The 26276-nt window shown below is 40.4% G+C and overlaps 1 protein-coding gene across 1 annotated transcript in view; it reads left to right on the top strand.

The window, feature by feature from the left end:
• The first annotated feature begins 391 nt into the window (after window positions 1-391).
• Window positions 392-26276, top strand: part of plxnb2 (plexin B2) — a 398065-nt gene continuing 372180 nt past the window's right edge. Inside the window, exon 1 of the mRNA XM_062982295.1 lies at window positions 392-674. The gene's annotated coding sequence lies outside the window, so the exon portion shown is untranslated. The remainder of the gene's footprint in view (window positions 675-26276) is intronic.

Genomic DNA, 26276 nt, shown 5'->3' with positions numbered 1-26276 from the left:
CACTTAGCGCCATAACGCCACTGCGACGGTGTGGAGACCGTGGCCTTCAAGGGCGGACAGGTCCCTGGGTCAGTTTGTGAGTCTCCTGCTTGGCCTCAGAACCTCATTGTCTTTTCCTCTTTTCACGTCAGGCAGAGAAAAGGCAACGGCGGGGTCTGAGGCAAAGGAGCGCTGGTCGGTGGGGACAAAGGTCTTTCTGAGGAGAATGAGGAAGGAGGAGGAGGCGGGCGAGGGCAGCGAGGAGGCGTGCTTCTCCGCTCCGAGCGCGGCAGCCTTTGTGGCGGCGAGGCTACAGGTGCGCCTGGGCCCGCCTCCTTTCCTTCCTCCCTTCCCGGGGCAGGGCTGAGAGGGGAGAGAGGCGGGCCGAGCCGTCATGTGATGCGCCCAACGCGGGCTGGGCGGCGTGCCTTCTCTCCCTCCCTCCTCCTCCTCTTCCCTGCTTCCTTCAGAGCCTTCCCTCCTCTCGCCGCCGCCGTTCCTACTCTCCCCGCGGCTCCTCTGGATATGGACAGCGCTTCGGCGGCGCTGGTGGTGGCCGGCGCGCCTTGCCTCCTTCTCCGGGGGCGGCTGCTCGGCTGAGGGAGAAACACAACGAGGAGGAGGAGGAGGAGGAAGAGGCGGCCGAGGCTGAGACTGAGGCAGCACACAAAGGCGCCCCCCGCCCCTCAACTTGGGTAAGTTTCCCTCCCTTTTCCCGCTTCCCTTCGCCCTTTCCCACCTGTTGAAAGGCTTTTTGGGGGAGTGCCCGCCTCAACATACAAGCAGCACTCCTCTTGTGGGGCTTTCGGGGTGCGACTTCCAGCAAATGGCGAGCGAGGGAGTTGCCTCCTCTTGAAGGAGGCCCAAAGTTGTGGCCATTCATCGCCTCCTTTGGGAGGTGAGTCCCCACTTTGGGCTTCCTCCTCCTCTCTCTCTCTCTTCCTTCCCTCCCCTTTTCCCTCTATTATCTCTCCCTCCACCGCCAACCAAATCGGAATGTCTTCTTCCTTGTTTGCAACAGCAGATGGTTTCCATTAAGGGTGAAAAAAAAAGAAGGAAAAGAGAGCCCTTTGCCTCTCTCTTGGGCTGAACCAAAGCCTGTGTTGGCGTTACTTAGCAGCCGGCTTTGCACAACGTGAAACTTTCCCAAGGATTGTTGTCTGTTTTTTATTCTCTCTCTTCTGTTCGAGCCGGTGACATTTTTTTATTTTTGATCTTTTCTTCTTTGTGGAGGATTGCTGTGAGTTTTCTAGGCTGTCTGGCCATGTTCCAGAAGCATTCTCCCCTGACGTTTCGCCCACATCTATGGCAGGCATCCTCAGAGGTTGTGAGGTTTGTTGGAAACTAGGCAGGGGAGGTTTATGTATCGGTGGAAGGTCCAGGGTGGGAGAAAGAACTCTTGTCTGTTGGAAGTGTGAATCTTGCAGTTAATCGCCTAGATTAGCATTGAAACGGCGCTCCATGCAGTCATGCCGGCCACATGACCTTGGAGGTGTCTACAGACAACGCCGGCTCTTCGGCTTAGAAATGGAGATGAGCACCAACCCCCAGAGTCGGTCACGACTGGACTTAACGTCAGGGGAAAACCTTACCTTAGCTAGCATTGAAAAGCCTTGCAGCTTCAAAGCCTGGATGCTTAATGCCTGTGGGAATCTTTTGTTGGGAGGTGATACCTGGGCCCCAGTGGCGCAATGGGTTAAACCCTTGTGCTGATAGGACTGCTGACTTGAAGGTTGGGTTTCTGATCTGAAAATTGCCGGTTTGAATCCAACCTGGGGAAAGCGCCGATGAGCTCCCTCTATCAGCTCCAGCTCCATGCGGGGACATTAGAGAAGCCTCCCATAAGGATGGTAAAACATCAAAAACATCTTGGGCAACGTCCTTGCAGACTGCCAATTCTCTCACACCAGGAGCGACTTGCAATTTTTCAAGTCGTTCCTGACACGAAAAAAAAGCTTCCCCTGAACAGGGGAATTCCAGACATGAAACAATCAGGGCCAGCTAACACCTCCGAACAAAGTATTCCCTCCAGACAGGAATCAGCCAGGCTTTGAAATTGCAAGGCTTTTCAATGCTAATCAAGGTGATTAACTGCAACATTCACACTTGCCTCAAACAAACAAGAGTTCTTTCTCCAACCCTGGATTTTCCACAGATATATAAACCTCCCTTGCCTAGTTTCCAACAGACCTCGCAACCTCTGACGATGCCTGCCATAAATGTGGGTGAAACGTCAGGAGAGAATGCTTCTGGAACATGGCCATACAGCCCGAAAAACTCACAGCAACCCAGTGATTCCGCCCATGAAAGCCTTTGACAAGACACTGGTAGAGCTTTTCAGGTTTGAGCAATGTTAAGGAAAGACTCTTGAAGGTGGGGCATGGGAGAGAGGCAGGCAAAAAGACCACCCTCCCCTTTTCATACCAGGCTTTTGGAAGTGTTTTGGGAAGAAAATCCTCTTTTAGGTTTGTTTCTCTGAGCCAGAGACAGACAGATAGGCAGAAATGCCACCGTCCCCTTTCAATACCTTCTGAAATATAGAAGTGTTGGAGAAAGATCATCCTTTAAGTTAGTGCTTGTGTTCCAGAGAGGCAGACAGATAGACAAAAACACCACCCCACCTTCTTTCAATACCAGGCTTCTGAAATATAGAAGTGTTGGCAAGAGATCATCTTTTAAGTTTGTGTGTGTGTGTGTGTGTGTGTGTGTGCCAGAGAGGCAGACAGACAAAAATGCCACCCCAACCTCCCTTTAGTACCAGGCTTCTGAAATACAAAAGTGTTGGCAAGAGATCAGCTTTTAAGTTTGTGTGTGTGTGTGTGTGTGTGCCGGAGAGGCAGGCAAATAGACAAAAATGCCCACCCCCCACCTCCTTGTAGTACCAGGCTTTTGAAAGATGGAACTGTTGGGAAATGGGGATCTTTAAGTTTGTGTCTGCGTGCCAGAGAGACTGACAAAAATGCTCTCTTTTTGGACCAGGATTCTGAAATATGGAACTGGGTTTTGTATACCACGCTATGACTGTATCCTCAGGAGTTTCATAATCGCCCATGCTCTCACAACCCATTTGTTTTCTTTTGTGGCGTATGTGAATGACCCTCCCTTGGTGGTTGCAGTGGCATTTGGACTGGCGCTCTCAATTTGAGGACCTCATTTGGGGTTTGAAAGCTGATCCGGTGTTGTCTTGCTGGGAGACAAAGGCATCACAACTTTCTCATAAAACAGCTCTGTGCAGGAGCTGCACACTGCAGTTTGCTGCCGGCAGATCGGGCTCCGGCTTGGTGTGCGGTGTGTGAGTCACACAGGTTTATTTGCTTTGGAAGGGTGTCGTTTTGCCTTTTTAGGGGGCCTGGGAATGCTTTGACTCTGCCCTTTTGTGTGACACTGTGGCACTGCCAGTTTGAGTGAGGGCAAAGGAGAGCTAACCTTCTCTTTCTCTCCCACATGACCAAAAAAGTAAAGTATGCCTCTTACTGCACTTGAATAATACACACACCAGGAATGGCACATTAATAGCCCATTTGTCATTTTTAAACCTCAGTGATATCAAAGAGTTGCCTTTTCATTTCTGAAGTTCAGCAAGACTAGAAATTCTGGTTGTTTCTTCGCTACCTGTTTATGACCTTCCCTTACCTGTGCTCACCTGTTGTTTGTCGACATGTACAACTTAGCTGAGGCAGCTTCTATCGCTAGAGCCAAGGAGAGAACTCAATGTTTGTACACCTTTTGGTGGGAGAGAATAGCTGTCTGCCCTGGTATGCTTCACTGTTGCAATAATGTGAACAGGACAAACTGTTTCACAATATTTCAGGATGCTGGAAACTTCGAGAGCAAAAGTCATGCACTCCCAGGCACTAGGTATGTTGACTCAGAGCTGTGTTTATTGCTGAGATCAGTGTAATTGATTCATCCCAACTGGAATGCAAAGCAGAAACAGGATGAAAACTTTAACTTCTTGTTTTGTTTCTCCTTCTTGCTTCTCCCCAGCCAGATATTTGATATCTGCAAGTTTTGCTTTACTATAGGATCAATGAGTTTATTTCATAACAGGGTCATAGATTGTTATGCACTAGAGGATAAAAATTGGCCTGTAAAATAAAACTGTTTTATTATGCTGTTTTTATTAAGATTGTGAATGAATAAAGGATGTGTGTACAAGGATGAAATGGCACTACAAATTAATTCAAAAAGGCATTGCCCCCAGAGCAGGGGTCGAGGTGGCAGTTTTTAAGTGTCCCTGTAAAAGTAGGCTGGGGGTAATCCCCCCAATGATCCGGAATAATTAGGCTTTAAAAATTCCTATGTAGTTTAACCTCCTCTGGCATTCATGAGTCAGAGGTATACTGAATAATCATAAATATTAAGACATTCAATGAGTAGTACAGGAATATGAAAGGCTATCTGCAGCCTATCCAAGACACACTCAGTTGAGAAAAATATACACTCAAGGCACTTATGTGTACATGTTGTGCTCTCAGGATATTTGAATGATAATGGATGGGGAAAATAATTTACCTTCTTCGAAAGTGCCTGAAAATAGACAAAATTAATAACATCTTGAGCTTATTGCACCTTAAAATTAGTTCCAGAAGTACTTCCAAAAAGGGTGGAAAGGTTGTCAGTGGAGGCAAGAGGGATTTAACATCTGGAAAGAGGCACATACCAAAACTCCATATTTAAACAGTAATGGAGAATACAGTATGCATTTCTCTGCAAGTACTAAACTCACCAGGTCCTGTCAGATTTTGGAAGCTAAGCAGGGTCAGCCTTGGTTAGTACTTGCAAGTCAGATCGGCTACAAATACCAGGTGCTGTAGGCCATGCAGTGCAAACCACATATCTGTGGTATGGTGGTAATAATAATAATAGTAATACTGTATTTTTGTATCTCGCCACCATCTCCCCAAAGGGACTCGGGGCAGCTAACATGGGTCCAGTTCCAGAAAAGACAAAGTGTATACAAGTTAAAATATAAAACAAACAATAAAATAACAGGTAGTATAAAATCAAAATAAGTTCAAGCACAATTATATATAAATACATAAGACAAGGTAAAAAAGTTTTCAAACAATCTTAGTTTCAACCAGCAAAAGGATAAAATAAAGGGGGGGGGGGGTCAGAGCAAAGTGCATGATAACTAGGTATTCCATAAAGTACTTGCGGTTTCATTTATACACGTCCTACAACATATGTCCTCTGTACGCATTTTCTAGGTTCTGTAGCACAACACTATGGTATTCTTGGGACAAAAGTTCTTCATTTTAATAGGATTTGTTATTATGCATGGTTTCTGTATCCATATGTAGTCTGGAAACATATTATCTGCAGACTACTCAGAGGACGTATTCCTTGTAGATACGAGTGTCATACGGTATTTCAGAGGAAGGAATTGGTAATCCCACTCCTGAGTATTCTTTGCCTAAGAGTGAAATTCATTGCATCATCATAAATCAACAGGTGACTTGGAGGCGTATGTATACTTGTGTGTGTGTGTGTGTGTGTGTGTGTGTAGACACACACGCACATGTATTTTGCTGAGTGCAGGCTTTTTTGTGAGGAAGACAACATCCAGTAATTAAAATACCTGACAGTAACTGATAATGGATTGGATCCAGATTTTGTCAGAGTAAACCAATTGAAATAAATTGGATTTACGTTAATCATGATTAAACCTAGGCCCCATTGATTTAAGTGGCTGTATTGTGAGACACTGTTTGGGTCCACCCATTTATTATGGCTGTTTGCTTGGGCAAAAATACATGGCAGACATTTGAAAATCATGGGGAAGGGGAGGACAACTATGGCCTTCCCATAATCCTTCAACACACACTGGATAGGACTTATAGGAATTGTAGGCTACAGAAAAGTTGTTATACACTATTGTTGTGGGTGATTTTTATGCATGCTGGCTAACAACATTTTGTTGCTCAACACATGTTATCTGAAGCACACAACTTTGTAAGAGGTGTGAGTTTATCTATGTGTTTGGAAAATGCCCCAGTATTCAGAGGGAGATTGAAATATCCGTGTGCCATAATTCTCTACATTACTTCTTTACTCAAGAAACAGGTATCCTAAATAATATGGAAATGTGCAACAGAGTGTTGATTCCAAAAGAAAAACAGAGTGACACTACTTCATTTTTCAATGGTAGCGCCTTTGAATTGGTTGTCTCTCAAATCCGCTGTTAATGATCGTTAAAGAAAGATGTGCCTGACTGTTGTAATTCATAAAAGGCATAAAAAGCAATGGTGCATTTTCTTCTCTTTCTTGTTAATAAGATCTGAGTCCTTTCTTTTTTAGTTTTACCTTCTGTTTCAGCTATACCAGAAAAGTATGTCTTAGATTTTACTTGCATCTTTCATTTTAAACACTTCTTTATGGATCCAGTGCTATTCCTGGTGCGATTAAATCTAGGCTATATGAACAAAAAGAAGGAGTGTGGGAGGATGTGGCTTGTGGCAGATACAAACGGACGTTTCCTTTAGACTTTATTGCATGCATATACTCATACACTTCTGTAAATTTCAACTGGAAGTTCTCTTCACTATGTTGACCGCATCACAAAGGAAAGAAATCCTCAGGTTTTCATATTGGTTCAGTTCCATGTTGGGATACTTTAGCTCTTATTTGTTGCAAATTTTATGTGCTCTGGAACAGCTCGAGATGAATGCCTGAAGCAAAAAATCCAAAATGGTGCCTCACCTTTCTAATTATGTGGGGCACAATTCGCCAAGGTGTGCCTCTGTTGCAAGTTTCACTGGAACGAGCAGGTGTTGTACCAAAGGTTTACTCTCATGTTATGTAGCTTCCCTTTTCTTCCCATGGGCAAGAGAAGAACTGTATGGGTTTTAAAAATTATGCCCTGCTTTTCTTGAAAAAAAAAATGAAACAGTGTATAGAATACATCAACAACAGAAACCAACAATAACAAGCAGTACACAGCACATATTAACATAAAAAGATAATACTCTACAGAAACAGACGTGCATAAAACAGAAACATTATAACCATATGGTAGAAAAACAAATTGGATGAAAGAAAAAGATCAGATCTAATGTTTCTAGGAAATCACCTGTTGGCTCAAGCATAGACAAGCATGAGAAGGCTACAAAATTTCAAACAACACACTGAACCTTGGTCAGTAGAAGCATATTTAATGGAGCATATAAAGGCAGTTATATGTAGAAAGGGACCTTTTAAAAGTGTTTGACTCTTAACCCATGTAAGGCCTTAAAAGTAACTGAACTGAGCTGAATAAAATGGGCCGCTAAAAGCAAATATACAGTTATTGCAGATCATGGACAATCAAAGTTCTATGCTACCATCCTCAGAGTAGGCAGCAGCATTTACTACAAGATTGAAGCTCCTGAGTCGTCTTTATACATAGTCAAAGTTTATAAATCTGTGGATACCTGTGGTCTCATTGCATGGCTAAGTCCTGAATTCAGCTGTCTAAAGGACGACAGCATAATTTGCTTCATTTTACTCCTGTTAACAATAGTTGGTTTGCATGTTTCATTTTTGTCCACACATCATGTCATCAAAGTTGCCTTTGTCTAATCTATGCAAACCTTTTATCTCTCAAGTTCCATTTTAGCCTTTAGGACTCCAAATTTTGTACAGAGTTTCCGATTACACTCAGTAAGGTTTACTTCTAAGTAAATATGCATGGAGTTGCACTATAAATCTCAAAAATCCCTCAAAGCTGCTCTGCCTCTGTATTTTACAGTACCATAACAGTGCAACCAAATACAACACAAAAGCTAATGCACTGCTCAGAGCGATACTTACATGAACAATCCAGAACAATAAAGGCAGTGAAAATCTAGTTGCTATTCCAGGTTGAGGGGCAGCTGTGCTCATATGCCAAATCGACTTTAAGATGACTAGTTCCACTTGGATGAAGGGTAACTCCTTTGTGTAAGGTAGTATTGGATAACTCTTTACAGATTATCTGAAAATTCAGTTGCTGGTAGTCTGATGTTGTACCATCATAATGCTACAGTCGCATTCTTGCCACACTCCTCTGATCTTGGTTGAGTTCAAAATCAAATTTATACCTGATTTGTTAAATATAAGATATTATACTTTCCTTATTTTGTGTGAGGTAAATTGGAGGCTTTTGTTGATACTGTTAGTTGGGATTCAAAAGGCTTTACGGTACAATGTATTGGGTTTGTATTAGTTGGAAATAACAATTGGATTCAAGTCTGTCATCCCAGAATTTAGTCTTAAAAATAAGATTTATCCAAATTGTAGTTTGCAGAGAAAAAATGCAGCCAGGCTGTCTTGTGACCTTATAATGGTTGCAGCCAGAGTAATTGATTCTTTCTCTGACTGTTGCAGTTGGTCAGATTGTCATATGTCTAATATGGTTTTTATGGATTTTTAATGCACTTAATACAATTAGTTCTTGGTTCTCATTTAGGAGCTTCATTTTAAGGAAATATAAAACTAGGGAGTGTCAGTGAAGATGGAGGGGCGGCATCTGCTTATGAACTCGAATGGAGCCTTATGCATGAATGTGCACATTGTTAAGTTAGTTCCACATTCTTAAGTGTCCAAGGGTAGCAGACCATTGAATGTTAACCCCTGCATTCCAGCCACTGGTTATTTTGCTTGTCTTTCATCCTCTGGACCCATTGTTGTATCTCACTCCACTCATTAGATGTTTATCAGCCTGCTAAACCTTTGGTTAACAAGCACACAGAGTGACAAATGAAGAGTAGAATTGAGCCATGGCTGGTTTTTTTTTTTTTTTGGAGGGGGAGTTTGTATGTGGGGTATTTATGCACATATATATGTGGTCTAGGAAAACAAACAACACATTTACTATTGTAATTAGGTATGTGCTAGAAAAATTAGAACTGCTGGCTTTTCTGTTAACCTTTCGGGGTTTGGGGAGGGGGCAGCTTATGCCAGGTATTGGCTACTGTGCTACCTGTATTGCCCTCTTCAGAAACCTTGGAAGATGGCACTCCTGAAAGAAAATCAAATGTTTCTTTGCTTCCAAATGCTGTCAGATGCATTCTAGCGGGTAGAGCAGCAATACAAAGTAATGAGAAACTCAACTTCTGATTCACTTTCTGCTCAGAAAAAAGGCTTCTGCCAGCCTAAAATAGCCAAGGAGAAGTGATACACAGTGAAGTTTCTTTCACATTCTGGCATTTGCAGGCATCTAATTTTTTAATTGACTTTAGCTGCTTCTTTTTGTGAGCCACTTTGAGTAATGCTCAAGGAGAAAGGAGACACATTAATGCAATGAATAGGTTAAAAATAAATAATACTGATGGCAATCTCTGCCCACCTTGCTGGACCATGAGATCTGTGGTTGGTCCTGAAATCTTGGATTTCTGGATTTCCTGTCAGTGATTCTTGAAATGCTTTGGACTTAAGTTCTAAAAAAACAATTGGTTGTGCTCTTTGAAAATTATGGAAGATGACATTTAAAATATCTGATTACCAGCTATTGAAAGTCACTGTCTTCTGTGGAACAGCCATTACGGTTATATCAGGGAGGTCCGTCAAAGACATTAGAAATGAATAACAAGATAGTATTGCCAAGCTCAAAGTTTAGTAGAGCTGTGGGTGGGGGGAGGAAGTACCGATTTTAGAAAAATGTAAACAATGTATATTATCACAACAAAACACATACAACCTAATCTTCTCTCCCACCCATTGTATGTTTATAGCAAAACACACACCACCTAATCTTCTCTCCCATCCAGTGTATGATGCAGCCATTTGTATTTTGGTTTCTAGATGAATGCATTCATTTCTAAAAAATAAATAATATTATTTATCCCCATAATTTCAAAATGAATACATTTAAAAAAAAAAAAATCATTTTCCAAAATCCTATACAAGTTATGGTAGATACTCCACCACATTTGTGCCATCTTTGCTCATCTGTGTTAGTCACTGTAGAATGTCCACTTACAGCGCTTGGCTTGTTGCTTTTCTTTTCAAGGATTCCTTGGATTCCTAAACCTTATCCCAGTCAAACCATTCAGACTGATCGATCACAGGGCTGGTCTGAGTTACCGAACTTGCAAGAAACTATATGAAAAGGCTTTCCTGGGATTTGCAGGCAAAAGCAAACAGTTCTGGCAGAAGTAGCTAAGCAGACCCTCAGTGACAGAGCACATCAATGACAGAGTACTCACCCCATCCTTTCATAAAAGAGTCCTAATTAAAGCACTGGGCATTTCTACTATGTGTTAGAAGTATGCCTTTAACTCATGTCAAAGACAAGATAACTTGCAAGGCTATTTTAGTAGCAATCTGGGGTGTAGTTAAAGCTGTATTCAAAATTAGGACAAACATTACCTCCCCTTGTTGAATTTTTCTTTCACTCCTCACATTTCTAAGATTGGAATAACTGCAGTTGAACATTTAGAAACAGAGTTTAGACACGCAAAGGTAGGCAGAGTTACCGAGGATATAAACACGCGCACATACAAAATGGGTTTTAGGTGTGAATGATTCTTGATTTCTCCCTCCTGCAACACAATACTTTGGGGACTGAAAATTTAATGGCAGGGATTCTTGTATAAAGGGACAATGCATTGCTCCCTCTTGCCCCCCACCCCCAGAAGCAAAAACTCTGGCAGGAAGTTCATTTTTTGAGATGGTAGTTGTATCTATTATTATTGACTTCATTGACTAAAGCAACAGAAAGTCAGGGCAAGGATTTGGCAAAATAGTGTCTGTACATGCACACCTTATCATTGCTGTTACAAGGTCCAAATGCTTGTTTGCTTTTTTAAAGCAAAAGATGGGAATTGGTGCTTATACCTTATTTGGTAAGAGAAACTTTTGCTTAGCCAGCCCCCTTGTCCCATGGATACCCATGGCCTTGAGTTTGCTTTCCCATATTGTTAGTCTTGGTTTAATGTTTTGGTAGAAGAAATGGTGACTAATATTTGGGCCATAGTGGTCATCATGGCCTAGGTAATTAGGTAGCTACTTGGAGAGTCCAGTTGATGGCACTGCCTACCTAATGTGTAGCAATGCCTGAGTTAACATCCTTTCTGGGATGGCAAAGTTGAAGTATAAAGCGCCTAAATCTTGGAATCATTTCAGAAACTTTCCAAATGAACTTTGAAAAGCAGCACGTTCTAATATCATTGTTCTGGAATGCCTAAGAAATCACTTGCAGCAACTTGTGGTTATTACGTTGAGACATGCTTTGGATCTTAGCCTTCTGGGAGGAGTGTAGGAATAAACATTAATGCCTTTAAGTGTGAGAAGGTAAAAGTGTGTGGGCAGATACGATTGATGTCAGAAGGTGAAATGCCTCTAACTGAAATATCTGATAATTCAGAGAAGTGATGAGTATGTGTGTTTTTTAAAACAATTTGGTCTCCGAAGTCTACAGCTGGATGACGCTTTTAGCTTTAATCTATGAAGGTATGCCACTCTTGAAGCACAGCCAAAGACTGGCTGTAGGCATGCTCAAAGATGTAATATTTTTCATAACAAAATCGTAATATTAATAGCTGGCATTTTCCTTTCTTTAAACAGAATAAAGCTCCACAGATGTTATGCATATCCATTGCAGAATTACAAAGTTACCATGTTTTAAGTCCACATGATAGTAACTTATAATTACTGCAGGAAGATTGTAGGAAAGGAGGGAAGCCACATATGGGAAGGAAAGGAAACGTTAAATGAATGGAGGTTTCCATTGCAGTGGCCCCCTTGGTAATAAAAGCACTGAAATGTGTGATGCTGCTAATGCTTACTTTTTATATCTGCACAGAAACAGTGTTGTTTGGGCAACACCAAGTTCTGGCTCTTGCATTTCTGTGTTGTAGGTAGGATATGTTTTGTATTATGTACATGTTAGGCGGCAGATCTTATCTGACCTTGGAAGCTAAGCAGGGTCAGCTCTGATTAGTATTTGGATGGGAGACTCTGAAACAAAAAAAGAAACAGGATTTGAAGTATGCCGTACTTCAGAGGAAGGAGACCTCTTTACCTAAGAAAACTCTGTAAAATTTATGGGGTCACCATAAGTCTACAGGTGACTTGAAGGTACACATACACAGGCTTAGAGAAACCATTGAGTGTGTGTGTGTGTGTAGCTGTTCAAATACCTTCACACCCTGAAATATTTAGACAAAACAGATGAGATTTTTCAAAGATTATTACGCAAAGTCTAATATGACACCAACTTGGATTTTACAAAAATGAATAAATCAATGCAGATTATCTTAAAATCGATAATGTGTGTTTTAAGACTTCGTAATTCATTTTTAAGTGCCTTGTTCTATACTCTCAGGAGAAGTACCATGTGGAGATGAATTTTAAAATCTGTGCCTTGAAGAACAAATGCTATTTAACTAGTTACTAGGGTCCTTTTGTGATGAAATAGTTTTTAGTAGTATTGGAATTTATTTAAAATTTCATACTGGTTGGTAAATATGATCTGAAAATATGAGGCTTACTACCCATAGTGACATGTTTCAGTGCTAGAAATTTCCTTTGCAAGTATGGGTCTACTATGTGATTATTTTAATTTTGGTAATAGTTTGGCTTGATTCTGCACCTTGGCACCAGTCATTTTGAGGGTTGAACATTTTGTATATTTTTCCACTTTGGAAAAAAGTATATGATGTCAATATGAGCACTACTTTTTTGGTCCTCAACACTCCCTCATCCCATTGTTCTCTCCTAAAATAGAGGATTATTTAGATTTTGTTTATGACTGACATCTCTGTTGGGTCAGACCAAAGGTAGAGTGTATTTTATTTGCCTTTCTCCTAATGTGGGACATAAGCAACTTACAATATAAGTTAAAATTCATTTGCCACTAACATGGTTTACCAGTAATTACCCCTCTCCCCACAGGTTCTATAGGAGAGAAAAGAACTCAAGCAACTGATGGGCATTCACTAAGATACCTAGCAGAAGTGCTAAACAAAATAAAATTGTACCAAATGAAAAATGGTTAGGATCTCCAACAGGGTCTTCAAACGTATTGTCACCTATTACTGTTGATGTTGAGATCAATTATCAGGGTCAGTATAGCAGTCTTTGTTCCATGAGCTGGCTGATCAAGAAAAGATATAGGAATGCACGATAGTACCTTGCCACAACTTGTTCAGTCAGGACACCTTAAAAAAACTAATTAAGGCTTGAGTCAAAAATTGGTATCAGCTGTTTTCCAGAAATTGTTTTCTTAATAGTGCAACAACGAATCTGTTGAATTGTCTTCTCTCCAGACCCTGCTTAGATATCTTCTTCATAAGCAATTCTTCTCCTACTTTAGATCAGAGGTGAGTAAAATGAAACCCAGGGACTACATGTGGCCCATGGGGCCTCACAGCCACTAGGTTTTCTCCCTCTTATTTAATCGTTTCAGGCCAATTTTTGACTGATTTCTCTTTGTACTTAAATTGCCCTGTATCTTCCAAAGACACCTAAAATGGAGTAGATTGCATTTCCTACACCACAAATGCTAATCTCCCTTCCCCAAAAGATCCAAGAAGAAGGGAAAAAATGTAAAGTAGGCCAAAATGGTATCTGGGAATGGCATTATATTTCTTTGGGTATTCCAAAATGGATGCAAGCAGGCACAGGGATGAAGAATGGCCCCTGCATCATGCACCGTTTCCCATCCCTGCTTTAGATTCTGAGGTAAGATGACAGCCTTTATGTTGGTTGTGCCCAGCTGTGGATTACCATTCCTTTTTTAAGAAGGCACTCATCTGTCACCAATTTCATTTCACTGTAGTTCAGGCAAGGATATTTCTATTTTCCCAGGCTTTTAAAACCTTTTAAATTTCTTGATGCTTTTAGGTTTCCATAAGTTTCTATTTTTATTGGCTTTTGTATGCTGTACTCCTAAACTATAATGGTTGATTTACGTCAGTTTCTTTTTTTAATATGGGACTTTTATTTTCTTTGTAAACCATGCTAGGAATGCCAATTGATGTTGGAAGATACAGGATATGAATTTTAGACATAAAAGTGTCTCAGCGTTTTACTTAAAATATTTATATTTCACCTTTCAACAAGGTTCTCAGGGCAACTAAAGATTAAATATACAATTTAAATATACCCCCACCACATTTATATGAGAAAAATAAATACATGTTATTTAAAAGAAAAGAAACACACATACAAGTGCACAACAGTATATAAGCTGCCTCAAATCCTGTATCAGAGATAAAAGTAATTTAAAAGCCTCAACAGTATAAATTAAAAAGCCTAGAAGATAAAAGAAATATTCCATTGGCAACAAAAAGTCATTTAAAAACAGCAGAGGTACCTGGCAGAGCTTTTCAAGGAGATCATTTCAAAGGTGAAGCATTACTACCAAAAATATCCTTTCTCTTATAGCCTCAGTTGGAAGACACTCAGGGACAATGATGACCTAAAATGTGGGTCATGTAGAACCTGAGGAGCCTTAATCCACATCCTCCCAAGAGGAATATTTTATAATCCCACAATCATGTTTTGTTCTAGAATTGATATAGCATTAGGTCTACAAGGCAGGCATTTAATGACACTGTTAACTCAGGATTTTTAAACAGTGAGTTACCAAGTTTCATTCACCTGCCAGGTTGTATTTCCCTTTCCTTCTCTTCTCTTTCCTTTTCTTTTTTATAGACTAGAAAAATAAACAAACAGCTGGGACAAAAATTATCCTGACAGATGACTATGTTTTGCCACTGAGCTACTTTTGTGGCTCTCTGATGTAATATACAGTAACAAAAAAAAAACCCTCTGCAAGCTGTTTTGTGTTTAAAACATGATGCAGAGAAGCTGGCATGAGTGCTCAGATGAGAAACAACCCACCTCCTTCCTCAAAGGTGGGAAGCAGGAAGTCCATAGCCACTTCATTCCCAGGAAGATCATGTGGAAATAATGATGTCATGGGAGGCAAGGATGGAAGAACCTGTTGCAGACATCCATAGAAGTTCAGTATAGTAAAGCCAGATACATAGTTTGGCAATGCGCTGGGGTACAGACAGATACAAACAATGAAACGGTGTTAGAAAACTTGTACCAGCTCCTTATGGAAATTATTTTTCAGCAAAATACATTGCAGAAGTATATTTGGAGCAAGAGAAGCTGTGCCAAAATCAAAGTGTAGAAGTTGTTGTGACATCCTGAGCAGAAGACAGATGCTGATTTAGGTGTATCATGGCCTTCGAGGAACTGTCGCGTCCAGTGTCAGGGTACTGTCATTTCAGGGATAAGTATTTGATGAGATTTTTTACATTCATAAGATATCTGGGTATAACAGCAGGGACAAATGATACTTTGAGTCACTGATAAACCAGTTGCCTTTCTGGACATTAGACTGTGCTTTTGAACAGCTTCAAACATAGTACACTTTCTTAATAAAGTTAATAAAGACCCTTTTTACTGTGTTGTGCGTGTAATGCAAAACAGTCTTCTCATCTCAGTTCCTATTGATTCCTCTCCCCCCCACCCAGAACTGGAAGTCAGTGCCAATCTTGTTCAACTATTACCCATATCGCCATGAATCTTACTTGGAAAACTCTTGGGTTTTGTAGAAGAACAGATGGCTGTTGCAGTCTAGTCAGGACTTCCTAGGATTTTTCTGGTGTTTTTACTTGCATTCAAGTTTCCAGTCACACTAGCTACATGCTGGGAAGATAACTCCCTTCTGGAGTTATTTATTGTAAAAGAATGATTTTTTTAAGCTTGCACTGTAAATGCTTCCTAATAAACAGATTCCTGTTGCAACCGTTCTGTCTTTTTCTCAGCAGATGATATCTTGTAGTGTGATCATAAATGCATTATGTTACTGACATTTTTATTAAAAACATGCTTTGAATAACATGAATTTTATGGATTTATGTGAGAGCTGATGCTGCTATGCACTGATGAACTTTAAGCATGAGTATCCAGTAAAAAGTATTCTAATTTTTTTCAATAATCTACTATCTCTTTCATCTGATAATCAGAAAATAATGTACTGTGAATGTAGATATGTTGTGAAACAGGCTGTTTGTGACATTTTCAAGGGAGGTCTTCGATTGTATGCTCTAGGATAAAACTTGGGCTGCCTCAACATTGATCACGGAAATAATGTTTCTACCATATTCTTAGTGGAAAGGCAGGCTGGTGAATGCAAATGATTACTCATCATTTCAGATCCCCAAGGAAATCAATCTTGTCACATCTGAACAGCCAGATACCGTACGAGATAAGATAATAGAGTGTATGTGTTCTGAATTAGTTCTGTCATTTGAGGCAATGTCACCTATATATATTAAAAATGCAAGGAGATGTGCTGTTTTTAATAGAACACTCATTGTAATGGAACACTGAGTGGAACAATCATGTATTGTGGTTTTGGTTATCAGGTGCTTGAAATTTTATTGTATGTAAAGGGGAAAAAAAGAAATAGCAATCAGAGGTAGGGAAAAGCAGGAGACTTTAGTTTAGTCTTGAAACAAATGGACTTGTTCCCAATCCCATAGGGTTTTTTTCTGATTTGTATTCAGCTGCTGCCTAAGATCAGGGTTGTATGTTACACTAAAACAGGAGAAGGAAATCCAGTCTATAATGTGTTGCTGTCATTTGTTGCCAAGGCTATAGCTTCCTCGATTGATTTTGTCCACTTGTAATGTAGTCTTCCTTTTCCCTTCTTTTTCTAATGCCTTTCATTCAGTTTTGCTTAGAGTATCATCCACTGGGTTTTCATGGTCAAGTGGGGAATTGAACACTGGGTTCCATTTCATATATTGGCTCTCGATAAGTGGGACCATGGAAATAAAAAGATAGAGTGTCCTGAATCTAACAGGAGAAACCTGCTTCCTGTCTCCTTCTGCTTCCAGGATGCTAATCATGAGACCCAAATTTCAGGCTCGGTATTGATGCCTATAGTGCAGAAATGAATTATTTAGCCAATAGTCATCTAAAGCCCTAGGTGCTCAGTGCAGTAAACATTTAGATCACAGTCACTGATATAAAAACTGGACAATAGCAGCTAAGCACTTGTTTTATCTGTCCACATAACAGAGATGGATGTGGAAGAGTATGTCTGCCCTAGAAGATACTGAGCATACACAGCCACTGAGTTGTAAACAATAATTTTCTAGATTTGTGAAATGACCTCTTGTAATGATCTAGGATATGGAATTTAAATGCTAAGACCTGGCAGCAGACATTTGAAGTCATATTTAAATGAATATTAATTGATCAGTATTGTCTTTCATACAGTTGTATGGAAGTATTTGCACCTTAGGCTCATTCAGCTTGTTTTAAGTTTTCTTGACTTGAGAAATCTGATTTGCAGTACCAGGTAGACCAAAGTATGCACTTATGTGTTAAATACACCCCTGAAGAATTGTTTGTTTGCCATCTACAATGGAATTCTACAATGTATTAAAGTCTGTCAAATGTGATTGATACATTGTAGTGGATGAATAAACCTGAATGAGTAGAATCTTTGTGCTTGGCCTATTGAATATTAAGGCAATAAAAGCAACTACTACTTTTTCTATTTCCTACTCCTGTGGGAGCAGAAAAACACATTTAAAAGTTTTTAATATGCATCATGGGTCATGTTGGCAATTGAAATTCACTTCACCTAGTGAGGTACTTAACAGACCATGGAAACCCCAATTGTAATTGTAATGAATGTATACCTCTTTGTTAAAAAAGGTATAAATTACAAATTCAGATAAAAATTCTTTTGAGTTTTCTTTCTCCTTGGAAATCAAACACCAATCTATTTTATCTTAAAGGCTTTTATTCAAGCAGAAATTGCCTTTGTAACTAAATTGCAAAAGTTAGTAAGGTGCCATAGGCATGGGCAAGTTCAATATTAATTAGATAGAAGGGTAGTTATTTCCCTCTGTAGCCTGCAAGTAACAGTGGCAAAGATTTGGTTCAGCTGTTCCTTTCTCAGGTGTAAAGTTCATCACTCTGACAACCAATCCATTTTTACAAATGACATCAAGGTAGGAAGTGTATAGAGTGGACAGGCTTATGGTAACATTGGAAGAATTTGCTATGGAGTTGGAAGAAACCACAAAGGCTATCCAATTTAACCCCCTGCCATGCAGGAACACACAATTAAAGCACTCCTGACAGATAGCCACTCAGCCTCTGTTTAAAAACCTCCAGATAAGATAACTCCACCACCTTCTAAGGCAGCATATTCCATTCTTGGTGTTAGGAGTTTCTTCCTAATGTTTGGGTGCAATCTCGTTCCCTGTAATTTGAATATTGTGTCCTAGTCCCTGGAGTAGCAGTTCATCCCGTTTTGTATAGCACCTTGACTACACTCTATACCAGTGGTTCCCAACCTGGGGTCCCCAGCTGTTTCAGGCCTTCAACTCCCAGAAATCCTAACAGCTGGTAAACTGCCTGGGACTTCTGTGAGTTGTAGGCCAAAAACATCTGAAGACCCCAGGTTGAGAACCACTCCTCTATACTCATGTATAAGTCTAGAATCTTTAGTAAAATATTTAGTCCAAAAACCTGGATTAACTTATCCATGGGTCAGTGTGAGTATTGTGTCTTAACTCTTAGCAAAAATGAAATAGTTTCCTTCCCTGACCAGAGTGGCAAAATGAAAGAGCTTAGCTTATCCCAAGAGAACCAAAAAGAGGCAACAACCTCCCACTCTCTCTGCCATGGTGCCACTGTTGCCCTTTTCAAATGTCTTGGTAGGGAAATGGTGGTGGTGGTGGTGGACAGGGGCGGCTGGTCTCTCAAGACAATGTTGGTACTTTCCCCTCTCAGTGGAGGGGGAAAATCCATAATTTTGGTCCTAAAACCTGTGCCACACAACTTTTACATGAGGTCAGCTCATATAGATGAGAATATGATGTACTTGTATAAAAAGTCAATTAACAAAGTAATGTATACAGTGTATGATTCCAGACTAAAGAATGATGTCCATAATCATCTGTGTTGTTGCACTTGTAGGTGGGTGTGGGAAGTATGGAATAAGTTCAGAGTTTGTTTAAAGGGTGTTGTATACAGATAACCACCCCCTTAGTGCATATCAGGCAGACAGTAAAACATTTGAAAATGACTTAACTTCTCATTTGCAACAATCATGTAATGACTTTGTCTGTTTGCAATAGCAATACTAAAGCATTTGGCTCTTTGTTGAAAGTACGATAAACGTAGCTAAAATCTTTACTCCTGGTTAACAAACCTTAATCATGGCCAGTGTTTGCATTTATGTTTTAGTTTGGATACTGTTCACTATCCCCCAATTTTTGGGACCTCCTTTACTTGGAATATAGTACCTGCTGCAACTGTAAAGTATTCTGGAAAAATACTGGGAAAAGTTACTAGTGGAAAGTACTCTATCTTGCTATTCTGCTCCAGCAGCAGCTGCCGAGGGAGAGCAGTAGTCACCAGAGTGCTGTTGCTATGCACTGACTGTGCCCTGTACAGATTGACTCACAGCATGGCTCTGCAACTGGATATAATTGGACCGTTGCAGGCTGAGAGCTGATGCACATGAAGCTCAGCATGCCCTACTGGTATTTTATTTATTTATATCACCCGTCCAATAATGTCATTTTCTCAGTGGCTCACACAGTATTTCGGGGATCAAGCTCTGTCTCAACCCTGCCCCCAATTTAGCTAAGTTTATATGATTTCTAGAGCTTGGAAAAGTTAGGGTTTTGTGCGGCAATAAGTCCCAGTATCTACAAGCCAGCATGACTTATGGTCACTCTGGCTGAGAGGCTCTGGGAATTATAGTCCAAAAACTAAACTTCCAAGCTCTGTTCTGCACTTTGATTCTATGTGCTTTGAACTGGGATTCCCTTTTCTTAATTTCTTTTTTGTTCAAGGAAGAAAAAATAGACTTCTCTGTTGAACCATGCAAGATTGAAATAACACAGAATATGGAAGAACATACCTTCTGCATAGAATGGCTCGCAGTTGTACAGAGTGTGTTTCCATGATTTTCCTAAAGTTGCTTTGCTAAGCAAAATATTCAGTTTATGGAACAAGTTACTCTTTTTTTGTCTTGACACCGTTCAATGCAATTCTGGCATGCTATAGGTTACCTTCCAATATTGGAAGCTGTATAGTGTTTAGTGTTAAATTTAAACTAAATTTGGATTTATTTTGGTTTTTATTTTTCTATGTTTAAGTAGATTAAAATTTTGATGTAAATTATCTGGGAGGTTATTCCTCTTTCACAGGTTAATCTGGTTATCAAAACATAGTATCTCATTGCTCCATAACACCCATGCTTGTTAATTATAATTTCACAATCTGTGTTTTCTTATTCAGCTGCAGTTCAAAGATTATCATGTACAGGTGTACTCTATAAGGACTCTTGAATGTACTTTTCCCAGTTGTAGCAATTAGTTATCTTTTTACGCCATTCCTCAGGTCTGTAAATAAGTGAATTTCAAGAATGTAAACAACTGCTAAATTGTTTGCGACTCCCTTCTGTGCTAATATGACAAAGGAGCTATCCTGTCTCTATCATCTGTGTTGTTGTCCTGGAACCAAAATGTGCAGGCTTTTATAATGAGTGTTTACTTAAACATATCTTTTTCACAAAAGTATTTCCAAGACAATTTTATTTGGTAAAAAAATCTATAACATCTAAGATAGAATACGTATACAAAATTATAACATCATCAAATGTGTAAGGCTTTTAGCTTCCAAAATAAACAAAGGAGAATAAAAATAAGTAATGATTCCTGCATCCACATGAATATTATCCAGTTTTATTGATTTACATCCAACAAAATATGTCCTTTCTAGGCATTTCATATGCCCTCTTGTGTGACTCTGTAGCAATGGTTCTCAACCTGTGGCTCCCCAGGTGTTTTGGCCTACAATTTCCAGCCATTTTACCAGTTGTTAGGATTTCTGGGAGTTGAAGGCCAAATGTTTGGGGACCCACAGGTTAAAAACCACTGCTCTATTGTATTCTTGGGCCAGAGGTCCTTTGTTTCAATAGAGCTGATGATTATCCAAGATTTTGCATATCCCTGCCTATTCTAGAATGTATTCCCATGGATACAGGGGTTGTACTGTATCTATATTTAAAAATAAATAATGTGGAGAAAATATTTGAGAGTCATTGATTGAAACTAGATTGTGGTAAATTCCAAAAAAGAATACTTCTTCACACAGAATATAATTAGATCATGAAGATGGCCGTTGTTACAGGTAGTGAAGGATACTTTTCAAAGGATGTTTGTGGACAAATTCATGGTGGAGACCCCAAAGTACCAGATGAGTGTGTTGGGGAAGGCAAATGGAAGGGTGTGTTGAATCCATGTCTTGCTTGGGGATTTTTCAGGTGCAGCAGGATAGATGACCAGAATGCTTAGTTTAGTGCCATCTACACCAGTGGTTCCTAACTTTGGTCCTCTAGGTGTTTTGGACTCCCAGAAATCCCAGCCATCTTATCAGCTTCTAGGAATTGTGGGAGCTGAAATCCAAAACACTTGGAGGACCAAAGGTTGGAAACCAATGATCTACACTGACTATTAAGGTTAATGTGGGGTTGGATTAGCCTTCAGGTTAAACACATTTGGGCTGCTCTCGTTTAACCTGGGGAAAGCTGTTTAATGTGGCTGCATCCTGGCTTAAAAAAATAGAAAAGCCTACTCCCAACACCAGGATTTGGGCTTTCCCCTATGTTTTGGCTGTGAATACATCATCATCATCATCATCATCATTTAATTACTTATTAATCGCCCTCCATCCACGATGCTCTAGGCGATTTACAAGATAAAATTGTAAAGGATAAAAATACATACATACAAATATTGATTAAAAAAATATTAAAATAGATTAAAAGCTCTAGTAAAGAGCCATGTCTTGAGTGCTAGGGTAAAAGGCCCCAACTCATGCATGGCTCTCATATAGGGCGGCAAGGCACTCCATAAGGCAGAGGTAGAAACAGAAAAAGCTCTGCGTCTGGTCCTTTCCAAGTGCACTTCTCTAGGACCCGGTACATAGAGTAAGTCTCGTTGGGATGGTCGTTGCGACCTCCGATGATGGGAGAAGGAGAGACGGTCCCTAAGATACGATGGGCCCTGGCCGTAAAGAGTTTTAAAAGTCAGGACTAGCATTTTATATAGACCACGGTAATCAGTTGGAAGCCAATGCAGATGCTGCAGCACTGGTGTTATGTGGCATTTCATGGGTGTTCTTGTGAGTAGCCTGGCTGCCGCATTCTGAACAATACGGAGCTTTCGGGTCATGGACATCGGAAGCCCAACATACAGGGCGTTGCAATAGTCCAGCCTAGATGTGACTGTGGCATGAATGACTGTTGCCAGCGCCTCATCAGATAGATAGGGTGCCAGTTGCCTCGCTTGTCGTAGATGGAAAAAGGCCTGTTTGCTGGCAGCAGTGACCTGAGCTTCCATTGTCAGCTGCGAATCTAAAACGACACCCAGGCTCTTAACGGTGGGCGAAGGAGATAGGAGAGCACCATCAAAGGTGGGTAGCAAGTGGGTCAGACCAGTTGAACTGCCATGCCAGAGAATCTCGGTCTTCGCCGGGTTCACCTTCAGTCTACTAGCACGTAGCCAGTTCGACAGAGCCTCCAGACATAAGGTGAAATTTTCTGGTATTGACGTTGCTCCAGGCTCCAAGCGCAGAAGGAGTTGGGTGTCGTCCGCATATTGATAGCAGTCTAGGCCGAAACTCCGAACCAAGCTAGCAAGGGGTCTAACGTAGATGTTGAAGAGAAGAGGGGAGAGAATTGCACCTTGGGGTACCCCACATGGGAGGGGAGATCTGTCAGAGACTTGATCCATATACAGGAATACACCTATAGCTGGTTCCTGTGCTGTGGGTGTCCATACAGCCATCCTGGGCTCCCTGGGCTTGGGCGATCCAGGGACATGGGATGGATGTCCCCTCCTATCCTCTCTATCCTATGTTGCCATCTACAGTGGCAACAGAGGCCTACCTGCAGCTAGGCAGTCTTTCCTTTTGGTTTCATGCCAGTGGACTCACAAAGGAGCTGTCAAAACCAAGACCTCTAACAACAAGCTGAAGTTTAGAACAGTCCCAAGTCAAACCAGATAGATCACAGAAATGCCAGATACTCAGGGGAACCAACAGGAGGGTAAGCCAAATGTCCAGTCCAGTTACAAGAGCCAATTATCAGTAATCCAAGCAAGAAGGTTGAGTCTACATGTCGGAAGCTAAAGTCCAAGAGCAGTCTGAGAACTATCCAGGATTTCAAGAATGCACAAGACTTCAAGGTCTTAGCATGGATACCTAAGTTGTAGCCAACAATCAGGTACCACACTGCAGTCCCTTAAATGTTACTTTCACAGGTGATCCCTGTTGTTGGCTTTCTTCTCAGCAGGCCTTGCTAATCTTCACAGCTGAGACTGTTCTCTCCTGTATTCCACAAAGAAAGAAACAGTTCCTCAGTCTGCTCAACTGAAGCCTCTTGTGTTTGGCCAGGTTCAGTGGTTGTACCTTCTGTCTGTGGCTGAGGGAGTTGCTGTTCCTGGCTAAAATCTGTCTCTAGCCAAGCCATCACTCAGTAAACCCTTATCCATGTAATCTATGACAGGTACTTGGAAGGAGCAAGGAGGTAAAGCCCCCTCTCACATCTCCAGGATCTTTTGCTTTCATGCCATGTGACCAGCAAAGGAGCCTGGGGAAGGGAAAGGAAGGCTTTTCTCCCCTCTTCCTTCCAAGCTCCTTTGTCAGTCTCCTTTGCAGCAGGTAGGTCTCCTTGTCACTGTTGTAGCTGGCAGCAGCAGGGATTGAGAACAGCTGGCATTTGGGCTCTTGCTCAATGGCTCCAAACCAGCTTCAGCATGGCTGTGCTGTAGGGATACCCTTCTGCTGCTGAGACAGCTCAGAGTGCCCCCGCCGGGTCTCAATGCAGGCATGAATTAGATTTTTGCACTCAACTTCAGCCCACATTATTTACTAGTGTAGAACCACCCTTAGACCTTGGATCTAATCCAGCATACTGCTCTTAAACATAACTCTCAAAAGATCTGTAAAACTGAGTATATTTCTGCCTGCATCTAGAAGAAGCCAAATGAGATGGGAAAACATCCCATAACTCTGAAACAACCAGAAAGGAAAGGCTAACTCTTTGTGAATGATATTCAAGCATCTCCTGGCCTCATATGATGATGCCTTTAGAAAGCTGTCACTCTTAAATTTCCTTGAGCAAGAGGGAATCATAAATGCTGCTTGATGTATTTAGGACTTTAAAGGTCAGAGATAATAAAATACAATGGTGCTTATAAACTTAGGGTGCTCTAAACTGTAGAACAAATGCACTTTGACATTACTTCCATGGCTCAATGCAATAGAATCACAGGAGTTGCAGGTTCACTAATTCTTTCAGCTTTTCTGACAAAGAGTACTGGTGCAAAGAGTACAATCTACAAATCTCAAGATTCCATATCCTTGCATTGTTTCCAGAATGTCCAATCTGGACAATATAGAAGTTATGCAGGAGCATTATGAATCATAGATCTCTTTAACTTTCTTGAATGTCATCAGAAAAGGATGGAAATTTCCAATTCTTTCATTTCTAGCAAAGACTATCCAAAACTTAAAAATAGCATTCTGTGGAAGAGCTGCTACTACTTATTGGGTGCAAGAGTGTCTCTAGGATATCTAACCGCCTTTAATGTTATTAATTTTCATTTTCATTGTATACTTCCACCTCTTCTCTTAGGAGTTCGAGGGAACCAACAAGCAAAATAATGATTTTTAAAGAAATATACAGCATAACAATGAAAAGGCAATACAGCTTTTAAAAAGCAATTTAAAATCACATACCAAATATGTTACCTGAAATGAAGGTTTCTACCAACATCCATAAGCTTATCAAAGAGAAAGTAAAAAGGCCTTTATTTGAAATATACATCTGGGACTCTGGAGCAGCCACTGCTGGGGCTATCTCCTAAGTTCCAACTATGTGTCTCTCTGGAGTAGTAGAGACATAAAAATGATCTTTTCAAGGATGATCTCAAAAGACTGATAAGTTTATTCAGGAAATAATTATTTTGTTTAAGAGGTCAAGGTTCTAAGTCAGGCTTGCACAACTGATGGCCCTCCAGGTGTTTCAGTCCCTAGCTAATTTGACCAATGGTCAGGGATTCTAGGGACTGAAGTCCATTATTATTATTATTATTATTATTATTATTATTATTATTATTATTATTATTATTTCTTACATACCTATCTTCGTGGCGGGTCACAGTTCAGTCAAAGACACAAACATTGCTAAAATTCTAAAATCACACATATTAAAATGTAGTTCTATAAAATACACATATTAAAACGCATTTCTGTAATATACATATTAAATACACAGGACAGAGATTAAAACACAGGGCATGAGTTTCAAATTCATGCTTAAAACTGACTGGGTTGAAACACCTGGAGGGCCAAGGGTTGTGCAACCTGTTCTAGATAATTCAGTGTCTTAAATATGATCACCAGCATTTTGAATAATACTGAGGAATAGGATAGTGGTATGGGGAATCATTTCATGTTTGAGTTATTCTCCATTTAGACACTTACAATTTGGCAGAATGCACTAGTCCATGTCAGTTTAGATCTTGGCTACTAAAACATTTGTCTGGATCACTGTTTTTTAATCTGGGTGTCCTGACCCCAAGAGGGGTCCCCTTAGCTTAACTCTGGGGTCCCGAAAAAACTGGCAACAGTAAACGTTTTCTGAATGCTGCCTAATGGCTGTTTTAGACTTTTACATGAATCAGTTGTGCAGTATTTACAGTGGACTCTGCAGAAAATATTCCAGCTATACTTCATAAAAAGGAAAATCAGCCTGTTTAGCAAGCCTTGCAAATGCTGTTTTATCAACAGTAAATGTTTGGGTTGTGTGTTTTCCGGGCTATATGGCCATGTTCCAGAAATGTTTGGTTTTTATACCTGTTTCATGTACCAATATACTGTGGGTCATGAATGGAAAAAGTTTAAGAAGCCCTGATGTAGATCATATTATTCCTGTTATCCCGCTTCTGCCTTGTGGATAGTGAGGCTTAGGTTCTACAATCCCATTTACCTGTTGTGTGACCTGACAATTCTTTTTAAAAAATCTGACAATGTACCATCACAAGAGGAAATTGCTGGTAAACATGGGATGAAGGTAGGCTATACTGTGCCCCAGTGAAGCTCAGGCCCCATCTACACTGCCATATAATCCAGTTTCGAAATCCAGATTATCTGCTTTAAACTGGATTATATGGCAATATAGACTCATAGAATCCACTTCAAAGCAGATAATCTGGATTTAGAAACTGGATTATATGACAGTGTAAATCCAGCCTATGTTACTCACATTT

This window comes from Anolis carolinensis, chromosome 5, assembly GCF_035594765.1.
Source record: "Anolis carolinensis isolate JA03-04 chromosome 5, rAnoCar3.1.pri, whole genome shotgun sequence".
Classification (NCBI taxonomy): Eukaryota; Metazoa; Chordata; class Lepidosauria; order Squamata; family Dactyloidae; genus Anolis; species Anolis carolinensis.
Note: the sequence above shows the minus strand (reverse complement) of the source record. Positions and strands in the feature narration are given on the sequence as shown.